The sequence below is a fragment of the Apium graveolens genome, chromosome 7 (assembly GCF_009905375.1).
Source record: "Apium graveolens cultivar Ventura chromosome 7, ASM990537v1, whole genome shotgun sequence".
Lineage (NCBI taxonomy): Eukaryota > Viridiplantae > Streptophyta > Magnoliopsida > Apiales > Apiaceae > Apium > Apium graveolens.
This window is the reverse complement of record NC_133653.1, coordinates 210,172,049-210,184,803: the sequence shown is the minus strand read 5'-3', so window position 1 is coordinate 210,184,803 and position 12,755 is coordinate 210,172,049. Positions and strand designations below refer to the sequence as shown.

The 12,755-nt window shown below is 39.2% G+C and overlaps 1 non-coding gene across 1 annotated transcript; it reads right to left on the bottom strand.

Annotated features, from left to right (window-relative positions):
* Nucleotides 1-5,590: 5,590 nt before the first annotated feature.
* Nucleotides 5,591-5,697, bottom strand: LOC141676017 (small nucleolar RNA R71). The gene has a single exon (XR_012556631.1). It is a non-coding gene; the product is annotated as a small nucleolar RNA R71 (small nucleolar RNA).
* Between the last annotated feature and the right edge of the window lie 7,058 nt (nucleotides 5,698-12,755).

Here is a 12,755-nt window from a genome sequence, read left to right as displayed (position 1 = left end):
GTTTTTGCCCTACAAGGGGGGAGATCTCGTGTTATGAAAGGTCATGCCGAATACTAAAATAGCTCAACATGGGGTGCCTGGAACTAATTGGGAAGGACCATACAAGGTCAAGGCTATACTTTGGAAGGGGACCTATCGCTTGGAAGATTTAGGAGGCCAGCTTATTCCTCGGGCTTGGAATGCATATCACTTGCGTAAGTATTATCAGTAGGGTGTGGCTTTGGCCCCCTCGTTTCTATAATTGATTCCTATGTAATAGACTAGTAGCAAATAAATTCCGCATAGCCTAGGGGGTAGTATACATGACTACGAACCTTGGAACTAGCTAAAGGATAAAATTTTCAAATAATTTCCCCACAGAGCATAGTAGCCATGGGACTGGTGTAATTTTCACACTAGAGCACATTATCAATAAAAGGAAAAAGTTGCTTCAAAATTGATTTGCTTACTTTGCATATATACTGTAAGAAAAAGTTAGGGTGCGCCCTAATAGAAAAGTCCCTTAATGATAAAGGAAAACCTATTTATACTGCACAAATTATGTCCATGATGTGATACGACAGTAGAATTCCATACACGTGAAGGGACGCGCCCTCTACATCAGGAATTGTAAAATCTCCTAATTAAAATCTGCTAAGACCATAGGCGTTTGGAAAAGTATGCCAAGGCGCGTCACGATCAACTTGTCTTGGGAAAATATGGTTTTACAAAAAGAAAGATGTATAATAATAATGGGGCTTGTTTTTAATTTATCTTTGAAAAAATACATCCAGATATCAAGACGCGCCTTGAAAAGAAGGCCGCTCTTCAAACTTCTATATACCTACTAAATTTTGGTTAGAATAAAATTTATGAATAACGCAGAGCGCGCCCTAAAAGGTAGGGGAATCTTGGCAGATAATTAGTGCGCGCCGTAAGAAACTATTTTTTAAAATTTAGGGTGCACCTTAACCATGAAGTTGTACCATCTGTTTGGTACTTAGAAACTTTTACTAGCAAAAATCACCCTTATATATACTTGTTAAAAGAAATGAAGTTGGGTAAACCCACGTAGTTAACATAATGCAAAATAAAGAGTAGAAAATACTTAGCCTTACAACTTTGCACAACATTAAAATAGGGTTGGCTCCTCAAAGTATCAAAGGACTTAATTCAGATGCAATTTAAAACATAGCAATGAATCAGGGCGAGAATCATCAGTTGGAGGGATTGACTGGAGAGGAACTGAGGGATCAACCTCAGGCGCGTCCTTGGTAGGTTCATCGATGGCGCCCCCCTTCCTCCTCTAAACCAAGCTCAACTCTTTTCTCTCGAATCTCTTTTGCAAACTCTCTCTTGAATTCTGCCATTTCAGCGACAGTTTCCTCACCAAACTTCTCAAAGGAGTACTCAGGATTATTCGCCATGAACCCAATCCTATAGAAGTGGAAACCATTGGCAAAAGCATCATCTATTATCATCCTTCTCTCCTCCATCCAACCATTCTTCTCCTGATCCTCGAGGTGCTCTATCCTCGCTTTTGCCTCAGCCAATTCTGTGTGAAGAGATTCAGTTTTCTTGTTGGCTATTTCAAGATGAAAAGTTGAGTTTGCCACCTCACCCTTGAGGAATGAGATTTTAGAATCCTTGGCTTTGATGTATTTAGCATGAAGGAAGTATTTGTCCTTCAGAGTATTGTGTAAAATGTTGTTGTCACCCTGCAGCCTTTCATGGCACGCCCTCTCCTCTAAAACCTTATCCACCACTTGATTGGAATGAATGAATAATTGACAAGAAGCCTTAATGGAAGCCCTGGTGGCACCCTCCAGGCTCATGGCTTGCCATTGCTCTACCTCTTCATCTGTGACATGGAGGGAACCCAAAGGGCCAAGGTAGTTTAGGGTAGCAGAGGATCCTGAAGGCACGCCATCTGTCCTTTGCTTTTTGGACGCGCCTTGTTTTTTAGTCAGGTCAATGATTGGCCTTTTTAGGACAGGAGCAGATTGAGGAACAGGGGTCGGAATTGGTGCGGATGTTTGGGCCGTGGAAGCATCTTTCTTGATTTATGTTTGGGTTTATCGCTAGGACGCGCCCCAAACGACTTAGGAATCATGGGAGGAGCCATTTCTATATAAGACATGATAAATATTAGTGAATATAGCAACAAGGCGCGCCTAGACTTTGGGGGGCGCCAAAACGGTATCAAATCTGCAAATGAAGGTACAAAATATATAATATACAGAGAAACAACAAATGAAGATAAAGGCAGGTACGAAATATATAGTACAAATGCGCAATCTATGATTAAAGAAAATAAGGTAACGACAATAAGAATAAGGCGCCCTGACAAAGGGCGCACCCTTATTAAGAAATATTAAAGCAATGAAATATGATATGCAATATTGAAACTGGCAAGGAATTTTATAAACAACAGAATTTTCTTAAGAAGAAGCGCCCATAATGGAAGGCGCGCCATTAAGACCTAAAATAATCAAACCTGTAGGAATCTCGCCTTGGAGGGAGTTGTCTTCTAATTCCTCCTCTTCTTCTTCAATTTCTTCATCACTATCTATATCAATGATACGAGAGACAGGGTTACCTTTTCTAAATTTTATAAATTTACACTTTGTTCCCACTTGGTCAGAAAGGATTCTGACTCGTATTAGATGGGTTTGGGTAACCAGTGTTTTTAAATTCCATCTCTCAGCAGCCACTCTGAGAAGAGCTTCTGCCCGCCTTTTAGGCACGCCCTTAAGCTCTTTCACCACTGGTTTGTCTAAGTAAAAAAGCAAAGTTATAAGAGAAAAAGAATAAGTACAAGCTGAGAAAGCAAAATGAAAGAGGCGCACCCTTACTTGGAGATGTGTTGAACCTAATCCTTATCCTGGGAACATCATACCTGTAGAAAATGTTTTCTTTCCAGCCCTTCTCATGTCTGAGTTTTCCAGAAGAGAAGCCTTTTTTATTATGCTGGTTGTCCACGGCCAAATGGTAATATCCATGGTCAGACTTCCTTAGGCTGAAGAAATGACTTACTTCATCCATTATGGGTTGAGGAAAACCTAAGTATGTGTAAAGGATGAATAAAGCGAGGACAAATTTTAGTTTTTGGGGGAGAGTTGGAGTGGAGCTACATCATAAAGTCCAATCACCTCTCTAAGGAAAGGGTGCAAGGGCGCGCCCACACCTAATGAAACCAGCTTAGGGCTAGTTACCATTATAGAGATCTAAAAATTTCTCCCATATTTAAAAATGTGGGGCCACATCATGCTAATAGGGTGCGCCCAGGTACCTTCCATATCGTAGTACTCCATAAGCCACCCTAGTTGCTCATCATAACAAGCCGAGGGAAGACTAACACAGAATAGTTTTCCATACTCTTTCCTGAAACGTTTCTTCACAGCTTCATTGCACGGCTCGAAGTCATTCCAATTGAAGTCTAGCTCACTATCCGAAACTTCCCAATGTTGGAAGGGGATGGGAGAAGGTTCGGGAGAAGTAGAAAATAAAAGGGTGTCTTCATCAAAAAATTTCATCTCATCACGAAGGAGCGATGAGTTCTCTTCAAATGCTCCCTCAAGGTTAGGGGAAGGGGCTGATAAGTGGATTTTATATCCACTTGGAACGCTTTATTACAAGCTTAAATTGGTGTTTTGGACTCAAGTTGTTGGTATTTTGATGTATTTTTGTGTTATTGCATTTCAAGTATCAATTATATGAAGAAATGAGCTTTAAAAGGAAATATGATAAAAAGTGATCAGAATTGGAAGCCTATTCCTTTTTCAAGTTGTAGAGAATCTCGTTAGCTTCGCGTGGGCAGTTGAATCGCCTAATTCTGACGAGTAAAACTCAAGTTATGGCCAAAACAAAATTTATCAGAATTTTTCCAGACAGGCCTCAGCCGCCCGCCTGGGATGTGGGGCGGCCGCTTGGGAGCTGAGACGCCCGCCTGGAGAGCTGAGGTGGCCGCCTGAGGCGCGGCTGGTCGCTGATTTCGCTTAAAAGCCTTTTTTGAGTGGAATTTGACGATTTTAAGGGTCCAGGTCCAATATGGGCTTATATATACTTAAAAAAGGGTTTTCATCATCCGGGAAGATTGGGATACCAAGGAGAAGACCTAGAAGCACAAAACAACTCTGAAAAAGAAGATCTTGTTTTCAACTTATGATTCTTTGAATTAGTTGTAACTTTGGATGCTCGTTTTCGTTCTTGTTGAACCTAGATCTCGTTTATTCATACTTTAATTATTATTCAGTTTATTAAGACCTTGTTTTATACCATGCTTTCATTGGAACCCATGGTGACGATGAGTTCGATTATGAGCTAATCGTTGTCATGGGATTCTAGCGGATTTACTTATGGATTTCAATAATTAATTTATTTGATATCTTGGTGTGTGGTGATTGTTTGATATTCTAGTATTGGTTGGGCTTATTCGTCTTATGTGCGTAGCTAACATATAAGATAGTGTGTTAATCTATATTGAAGCGACCGTGAATATAGAGGTTTAGAACTTGCCATGTTAGCATAGGTTCATGTATTTGTTATGCATGATTAGTAGGTAATTCTAACCGTTTTACTTGCCCTATGTAATCATTATGGATAACTTGTGCTTAAACCGTTATGTTGTCAAATTCCATAGACATATAGGGTCTCGATATAATTGGTGCATATTCAGCTTTTATCTCTTTTGTGGATGTCTGGTAGAATGGTACTCGTGCAACGAAAGTTGGCGTTTACTAGTTTTGTGTTATCTGATTAGTGTCATCATCATTACATGCTAAGGTTAAGAACAATAAGGCTATTGAATGAAGTATTTAATGAAGTTAGAATCCCATGTTTGTCATATATATTAATTCAACCTCAATTCTCTTAGTTAATGTTATTTAGTTTAATCTCTTAGTTTAATAAAAACTCAATTTGTTATTTGTCTTAGCATTGAGCAATAACCATACATTGTTGCATAGGTGCATAAATTGAACTTAACCTAAACCAGTCTCTATGGGAACGAATCTGATTTATATCTTATACTACTTGCGAACGCGTATACTTGCGTGAATATTAGCGCGTGTTTTCGCCCTAACAAGTTTTTGGCGCCGCTGCCGGGGACTCGGTGTTAATTTTTAGTTTATGTGCATGTCATCAGTGGTCGTTAAAGTTCACTGACTCGGATTCTTTTACTTCCACGATTTATTTGTTTGTATTTCAGGTACTCATTACAATGGGAGATCCAGCAGCACGAACGAGAGCCTTGATGGATTTTTCTTAACCCAAGATCAATGACATTCAATCTAGCATTATCCGGCCAGCTATCACAGCTAATACCTTTGAGATCAAGCCTGGCATAATTCAATGGGTGCAGAATTCAATCCATTTTGGGGGTTCTCCAACTAAAGATCCCAATATGCACATTAGGGATTTCATTGAGATCTGCGAAACCTTCAAGTTCAACGGTGTTTCTGAAGATGTTGTGAAGTTGAGACTGTTCCCATTCTCTCTGAAGGACAAGGATAAGAGCTGGTTACACTCTCTACCAGCTGGTTCGATTACTACTTGGGAAGATCTTGCTCAGAAGTTTCTTACTAAATTCTTCCTTATGGCGAAGACAGCTGCAATCAGGAATGCTCTTACTCAATTTGCGCAGCAATCAGGAGAATCTTTATATGAAGCTTGGGAGCGCTACAAGGAGATGCTTAGGAAGTGTCCTCATCATGGAATGCCTGATTGGATGATCATCAATTATTTTTATAATGGGTTGGGAGCACATTCCAGACCAATGCTCGATGCAGCATCAGGCGGAGCATTATGGGCAAAGAGCTATGAGGAAGGTTATGATCTAATTGAACTGATGGATGCTAATAAATATCAGTATCCAACCCAGAGATATCCATAGGGAAAGGTAGCAGGATTTCTTGAAGTGGATACAGCTACGGCTATCACTGCTCAACTAAAGGCATTGTCTATGAAGATCTATTCTCTGGCTAACTATGGTGTTAATCAGATAACCAGTGTTTGTGAGCTATGTGCAGGTTCGTATGCGACGGAACAATGCGCTATATCTAGTGTCAGCTCAATTTGTGAGGAACTGCCAGAGATCGCAGCAACTAGTTCCAGACACTTATCATCTTGACAACTAGAATCATCCTAACTTCAGATGGAGCAACAATCCGCATGCGATGCAACAGCCGTTCCAGCAGTTTAAAGCAAAATAATTCAACCCTCCTGGTTTTCAGCAACAATTTTCACCAAGACAACAACTCCAACTTCAACAACAAACTCATGATGCAGGTCTATCGTCGAATGAAAAATCTGAATTGGAGGAGTTGAGGCTTATGTGCAAAAACCAGGCTCTTATATGCCAAAGCCAGGTTGTTTCTATCCATAATCTGAGAACCAGATAGGACAAATTGCTAATGCCTTATTGAATCGACTACCAGAAATGCTTTCTAGTAATACAGAATTTCCAGGCAAGAGGGAAGCAGAAGAGCAGGTTAAGGCAATTACATTGAGGTCTGGGAAGGGTGCAAGCCCTAAAAAATCTCAAGTTCCAGAATCTGAAGTTTTGGTTGAAGAAGATGTGCAGAAGGAAGCAGAAGTGGAATCAAGGAAGAAAACTGTGGAACACACTCCTCCTGAGGGTAATACAGAGGATAAACAGATTTATCCTCCACCTCCTTTTCCTAAGAGGCTGCAGAAGAAAAAGCTGTATAAGCAGTTTGATAAGTTTTTGGAGGTGTTCAAGAAACTTCATATCAACATACCTTTCGCTGAAACTCTTGAACAGATGCCTAGCTATTCGAGGTTTATGAAAGGTATTCTCTCTCGTAAAGTGAAGCTCGATGACTTAGAGACTATTGCTCTAACGGAGAAATGCAGTGTTGTACTGCAACAAAAGTTTCCTCTGAAGCTTAAAGACCCTGGAAGCTTCACTATTCCTTGCACCATTGAAAACTTGTCGTTCGACAAGTGTTTATGTAATTTAGGGGCTAGCATCAATCTGATGCCCTTATCAATCTTCAATAAACTTGGTCTGCCTGATCCGAAACCAACATACATATCATTGCAACTAGCTGACCGTTCCATCGCTTATCCACGAGGTATAGTGGAGGATGTCTTGGTCAAGGTGGATAAACTCTTTTTTCCTGCTAATTTTATAATTCTTGATTTTGAGGAAGATAAGAAGATTGCCATCATCTTGGGAAGACCATTCTTGGCTATAGACCAAACTATGATCGATGTGCAAAAAGGAGAGCTTTCAATGAAGGTTCACGATCAAAAGGTCACTTTTAATATGTTCAAGGAAATAAAGTTACCCACGGCTAAAGAGGAGTGCTTTAAAGTAGAGCAAATGCAGGTTTTGAATGCACCTCCGTGGAAGAGAAAGTTGGATTTGCCATTCGATTCTCTTAGGTTAGCAGAGCTGAAAATTTCTCAGGAGCGTTTTAAACCATTTAATCAAGAAGCTCCCACACTTGAGCTCAACCGAAATCCAGATCACTTGAGTTATTCATTCTTAGGTGCACCCCATGATAAAGGGTTGGGATATATTTTTGATGATGTAGAGAGTGGCTGGACGGATCTTACAATGCATACAGAAGGTTCTTCTCATGTGCCACAGACAGTTGATAGGTTTGGTCTTGGTGATGAGCAGTACAGGCGAGTGACTAGGCGTATGGAGGCCATGCACGACATCCACCGTCATTTTGATGCAGATTTGACACAGGCTCTGGGAACTATTTTCCGAGACACTGGTGGCGAGGTTGATTGGCCACCTGATCCTCCACCTGAGGAGGGTGCTCTTTCCGACGACTAGGTATGCCTAAAATCCTTATTATTACCTTCAATGAGGACATTGAAAATTTTAAGTTTGGGGGTGATAATGTAAGGATTAGTAGTGTGTGTGTGTCCATATAGATTCATATAGATTCATATTACATGTTTAGTTGTAGTTCATTCGTATTTTTGCATGATTGTTCAATTAGGACATATTTGTTTGTTTTTATGTGATTTCGTATAGTTGCATTTGCATGCACATTTAGCATGATCCCTTAAGATGAACTATGATATTTGGTAAGTTGATGTTGATTTGAGTGTAGTAACGATGAATAGAGGGATGTTTAAGTCCTAATGAATTGATTTGCGTGCCAGAAACAAATATTTTCACAAAGTCTTATAGGGTTGCTTTTGATCTAGATCATGATCATACTTGTTTGTTATTGAGATTTATCACTTGGTTATATTTAGAATTTATGATATTCTCGTAATGACGTAAAAATACTAATTTTTTTTTATCTGGACAAAAACTTGGATTTCATTGCTAGTTGTTGTAAGGCTAGGCGTCAAATGGCTAGTAGCCGGCTCATATTTTTATGAGTAGTCTAGTGTTGAATGAGATGGAGCGAAATGCACTCATTCAGAAAAAAAAAGAGAAAAAGAAAGAAAGAAAAAGTATGTGTTTATGCATAATTGATCAAGAGTGAGCTTTTTAATACTCGGGTTACTAAGTTCTAGGGGACTTTGTGCCTAGTGATCTAAGGCTTTTATAGTCTAGGATCCGCTAACATAACGCTCGCTACATGGGTATTATTGTATAAGTCTTTTGGGACCTCATTCATTGCACGGTCAAATAAGCATCTTTGTTATGTGTTCAATAATAGTGTGAATCCTTGTATAACTCTAGTAGGAAGGAGGTGTTGTGAGTCATAATGCGTTTATTGTCTATTCTGTTTATAAATTTTTGATTGTTTTGATGATAGATAAGTTATGGTTATTGATCTAGTATCGAGAGATATCTGTTAAGCATTCCACACACGCACGTTTCTGGTTTGTGAGTTGATTTTTGGGATTTATTCAAACTCTATTTTAAGTCATTGCATTCTTAGAAGCATTTGCTTATTCATTTTGTTATGGTTATTCTGAGGGGATCGATTGTATTATCATTTAGTTGCATTCATGTAGTTGCATTCATGCATTAGGTTTGTTTTATAGTTTTGAGTCTGTTTATGCTTGAGGACAAGCATCGATTCAAGTTTGGGGGTGTGATAATTGGATTTTATATCCACTTGGAACGCTTTATTATAAGCTTAAATTGGTGTTTTGGACTCAAGTTGTTGGTATTTTGATGTGTTTTTGTGTTATTGCATTTCAGGTATCAATTATATGAAGAAATGAGCTTTTAAAGGAAATATGATAAAAATTGATCAGAATTGGAAGCCTAGGCCATTGTCAAGTTGTATAGAATCTCGTTAGTTTCGCGTGGGCAGTTGAATCGCCTAATTCTGACGAGTAGAACTCAAGTTATGGCCAAAACAAGATTCATCATAATTTTTCCAAACAGGCCTCAGGCGCCTGCCTGGGATGTGGGGCGACCGCTTGGGAGCTGAGGCGCCCGCCTGGAGAGCTGAGGCGCGGCTGGTCGCTAATTTTGCTGAAAAGCCTTTTTTGAGTGGAATTTGACGATTTTAAGGGTCCAGGTCCAATATGGGCTTATATATACTTAAAAAAGGGTTTTCATCATCCGGGAAGATTGGGATACCAAGGAGAAGACCTAGAAGCACAAAACAACTCTGAAAAAGAAGATCTTGTTTTCAACTTGTGATTCTTTGAATTATTTATAACTTTGGATGCTCGTTTTCGTTCTTGTTGAACCTAGATCTCGTTTATTCATACTTTAATTATTATTCAGTTTATTAAGGCCTTGTTTCATACCATGCTTTCATTGGAACCCATGATGACGATGAGTTCGATTATGAGCTAACCGTTGTCATGGGATTCTAGCGGATTTACTTATAGATTCAATAATTAATTTGTTTGATATATTGGTGTGTGGTGATTGTTTGATATCCTAGTATTGGTTGTGCTTATTCGTCTTATGTGCGTAGCTAACATATAAGATAGCGTGTTAATCTCTATTGAAGCGACGGTGAATATAGAGGTTTAGAACTTGCCATGCTAGCATAGGTTCATGTATTTGTTATGCATGATTCGTAGGTAATTCTAACCGTTTTACTTGCCCTATGTAATCATTATGGATAACTTGTGCTTAAACCGTTATGTTGTCAAATTCTATAGACATATAGGGTCTCGATATAATTGGTGCATATTCAGCTTCTATCTCTTTTGTGGATGTCTGGTAGAATGGTACTCGTGTAACGCAAGTTGGCGTTTACTAGTTTCATGTTATCTGATAGGTGTCATCACCATTACATGCTAAGGTTAAGAACAATAAGGCTATTGAATGAAGTATTTAATGAAGTTAGAATCCCATGTTTGTTATATATATTAATTCAACCTCAATTCTCTTAGTTAATGTTATTTAGTTTAATCTCTTAGTTTAATAAAAACTCAATTGGTTATTTGTTTTAGCATTGAGTGATAATCATACATTGTTACATAGGTGCATAAATTGAACTTAACCTAAACCAGTCTCTGTGGGCACGAATCTGATTTATATCTTATACTACTTGCGAACGCGTATACTTGCGTGAATATTAACGCGTATTTTCGCCCTAACAGGGGCGCGCCCTGTGACTGTTGTGGGGAAAGGCTTGGAAAAATAGCCCTATAAGAAACTTTTGATGGGCCTGCGTCAACATTGACTCATGCCTCAGTGTTTCTGTACCTATCTGCATTTAGTTCCTCGAGCCAATCATCTAGATCCGTATCCATAGGAGCTGGTGACCTTTCCTTGCGAACTAATTTTTGTTTTCCTTTTCGTTGAGCCAAAAGGAGATTATCTAAAGAGTCTTTTGGTGATTCTGCCATGAAATTGCTTTCTTTAGATTCTTTAATAAGGCGCACCTCTTGTCTCAAAAATTCAGGAGTCATGTGAGCGTTTGGATGGTTTGGGCTGAAAGAGATAGGAGGGGGAGAATAGATACCTAGCTTGGTGCAAAAGTCCTTGAATGGATGAAAGGGGGAGGACGCGCCCTCGTCTTCCAGCTGTCAAGAAAAGAAAAAAACATTGAAGGCACGTCCAGTTAAGAAAGAAAAAGAAGAGGATAGGAATGATAAATAGCAAAAGGGCATATGTTGGGAGGCTAGCATTCCCCATTCAGAAGTTATATATGTTGTTGATTTGGGTTAAAAATCATCTATCATAATGATCTTTAAAGGCGCGCCCCAGATAAATTTTACAATATACACGCTATAAACCTAAATTGGGCATAAAAGAATAATGGTTGGAATTCTCAAAAACATAAGATTGAAATTCAAAATCCCGGAATTATGGGTTTATTCATATATATACAGATTCATATATACACAAATTCATATATATATAGATTCATATTTATATAGATATACACACAGATACATACATATTAAGGATGTTTATAATCAAGAATATGAACAAATTTTATGGCATGCGCTACAATCTACTCAATAATACTCAAAAAGAAAGGGAGTTTTGTGTACCTTTTCAGTTAATGAAGAAACTGACCGGAAAAAGGCTTGAAAATGGTTGAAAAATGACTGATTCCGGGAGGAATGAAGTTCTTTATTTCCGCCGGGGTAATTTCCTTTTTAGAAGGAGAAGAGAAGAGTAAAGTAAAAAGTAAAAAGTAATTGCTTGTATTTATTGGTAAAAATGACAGCTGTCGATCCCATCAATCATGTCCATCACGTCTATCATGATTCCTAAAATAAAAGGAACCGTTTTAAAAAACCGTTCAAATTACAAATATGCGTTTTCATGAAGGCGCGCCCTATCTGATCGTCACAGCAATTTGAAATTCTGAATAGATTAAGATTGGAACTTGAAAAGACACGCTATGTTGAAGGCGCGCCCTGTAAAAAAGTATTGATAAATAAGTTTATACAAATTTTGATAAAGATAAGTAAATATTCCAATCCCATTTCCAATGACATATGGAATTGGGGGATAGTTTTTATGCCTGAAATTTGGTATAAACCCTACTTTGGGTCAAAGTCAGATAATGTGGTTGAAATATAGATATGTACGCCTGAAATTGAGGAATTATCAAAGCTAGTTTCCTTAAATATTAAAGTCTGAAGGCGCACCCAGTATTTAGATGGGAAGGCGCGCCCTGGATCTGTATGGTTGGCTTGGTAACCATTTATTTGGAACATCTAGCTGATCCTTTTGTCAGAAGAAGGCGCGCCCTCATAAGGGGGAGGCGCGCCCTGGGTATGAAGAGGGAGTTTGTTTTGGTCCTTTGAGGAATTATAGGGCGCACCCTATAGAAAGAAGTATATCAATGAAGAATTAGCTTCTACTTGACACAAAATGCAACTTTGACAGGCTATTTGGACGGACTCTTTGGATGATTCAAGAAAGAAAGAGATTATTATTACTAACATATTTGTTGCAGGTACCCTATTGAAGAACTCATTCCTATAATACAACCACAGGAAGGCGGTGTCCGTGGTCAGAGACCTCCAGGGGTATGCCTGGACGGAAGGCCTCCTCATGTAGTCAATGAGTATCCTCATTGGGGATGTGGGGTAAACTCTGGTGTGTGTGTGTGTGTGCTTTGGGAGCTCTGTCTCTATAGCCGACGAGCGTCCTCGCTGGGAGACATTGGAGTATCCTGCACTTTGCACCCAAAAATTTGGGATCACTTGTCCTGCAATATGGTAGGGGCTCCTTATCCGGGGGACAAGTATGCGTCCAATATTTGGGGTGAACCACGGCTATACCTGCGTCCACGGATTAGAGAAACAGCTCGTAGCGGAGGGTTATCATTGGCCCGGGAGATGCCTTATCCATGAAATCTCGAAGCCGTGGATGAGCCTTGAGCCTTTGTGGTTGGGCC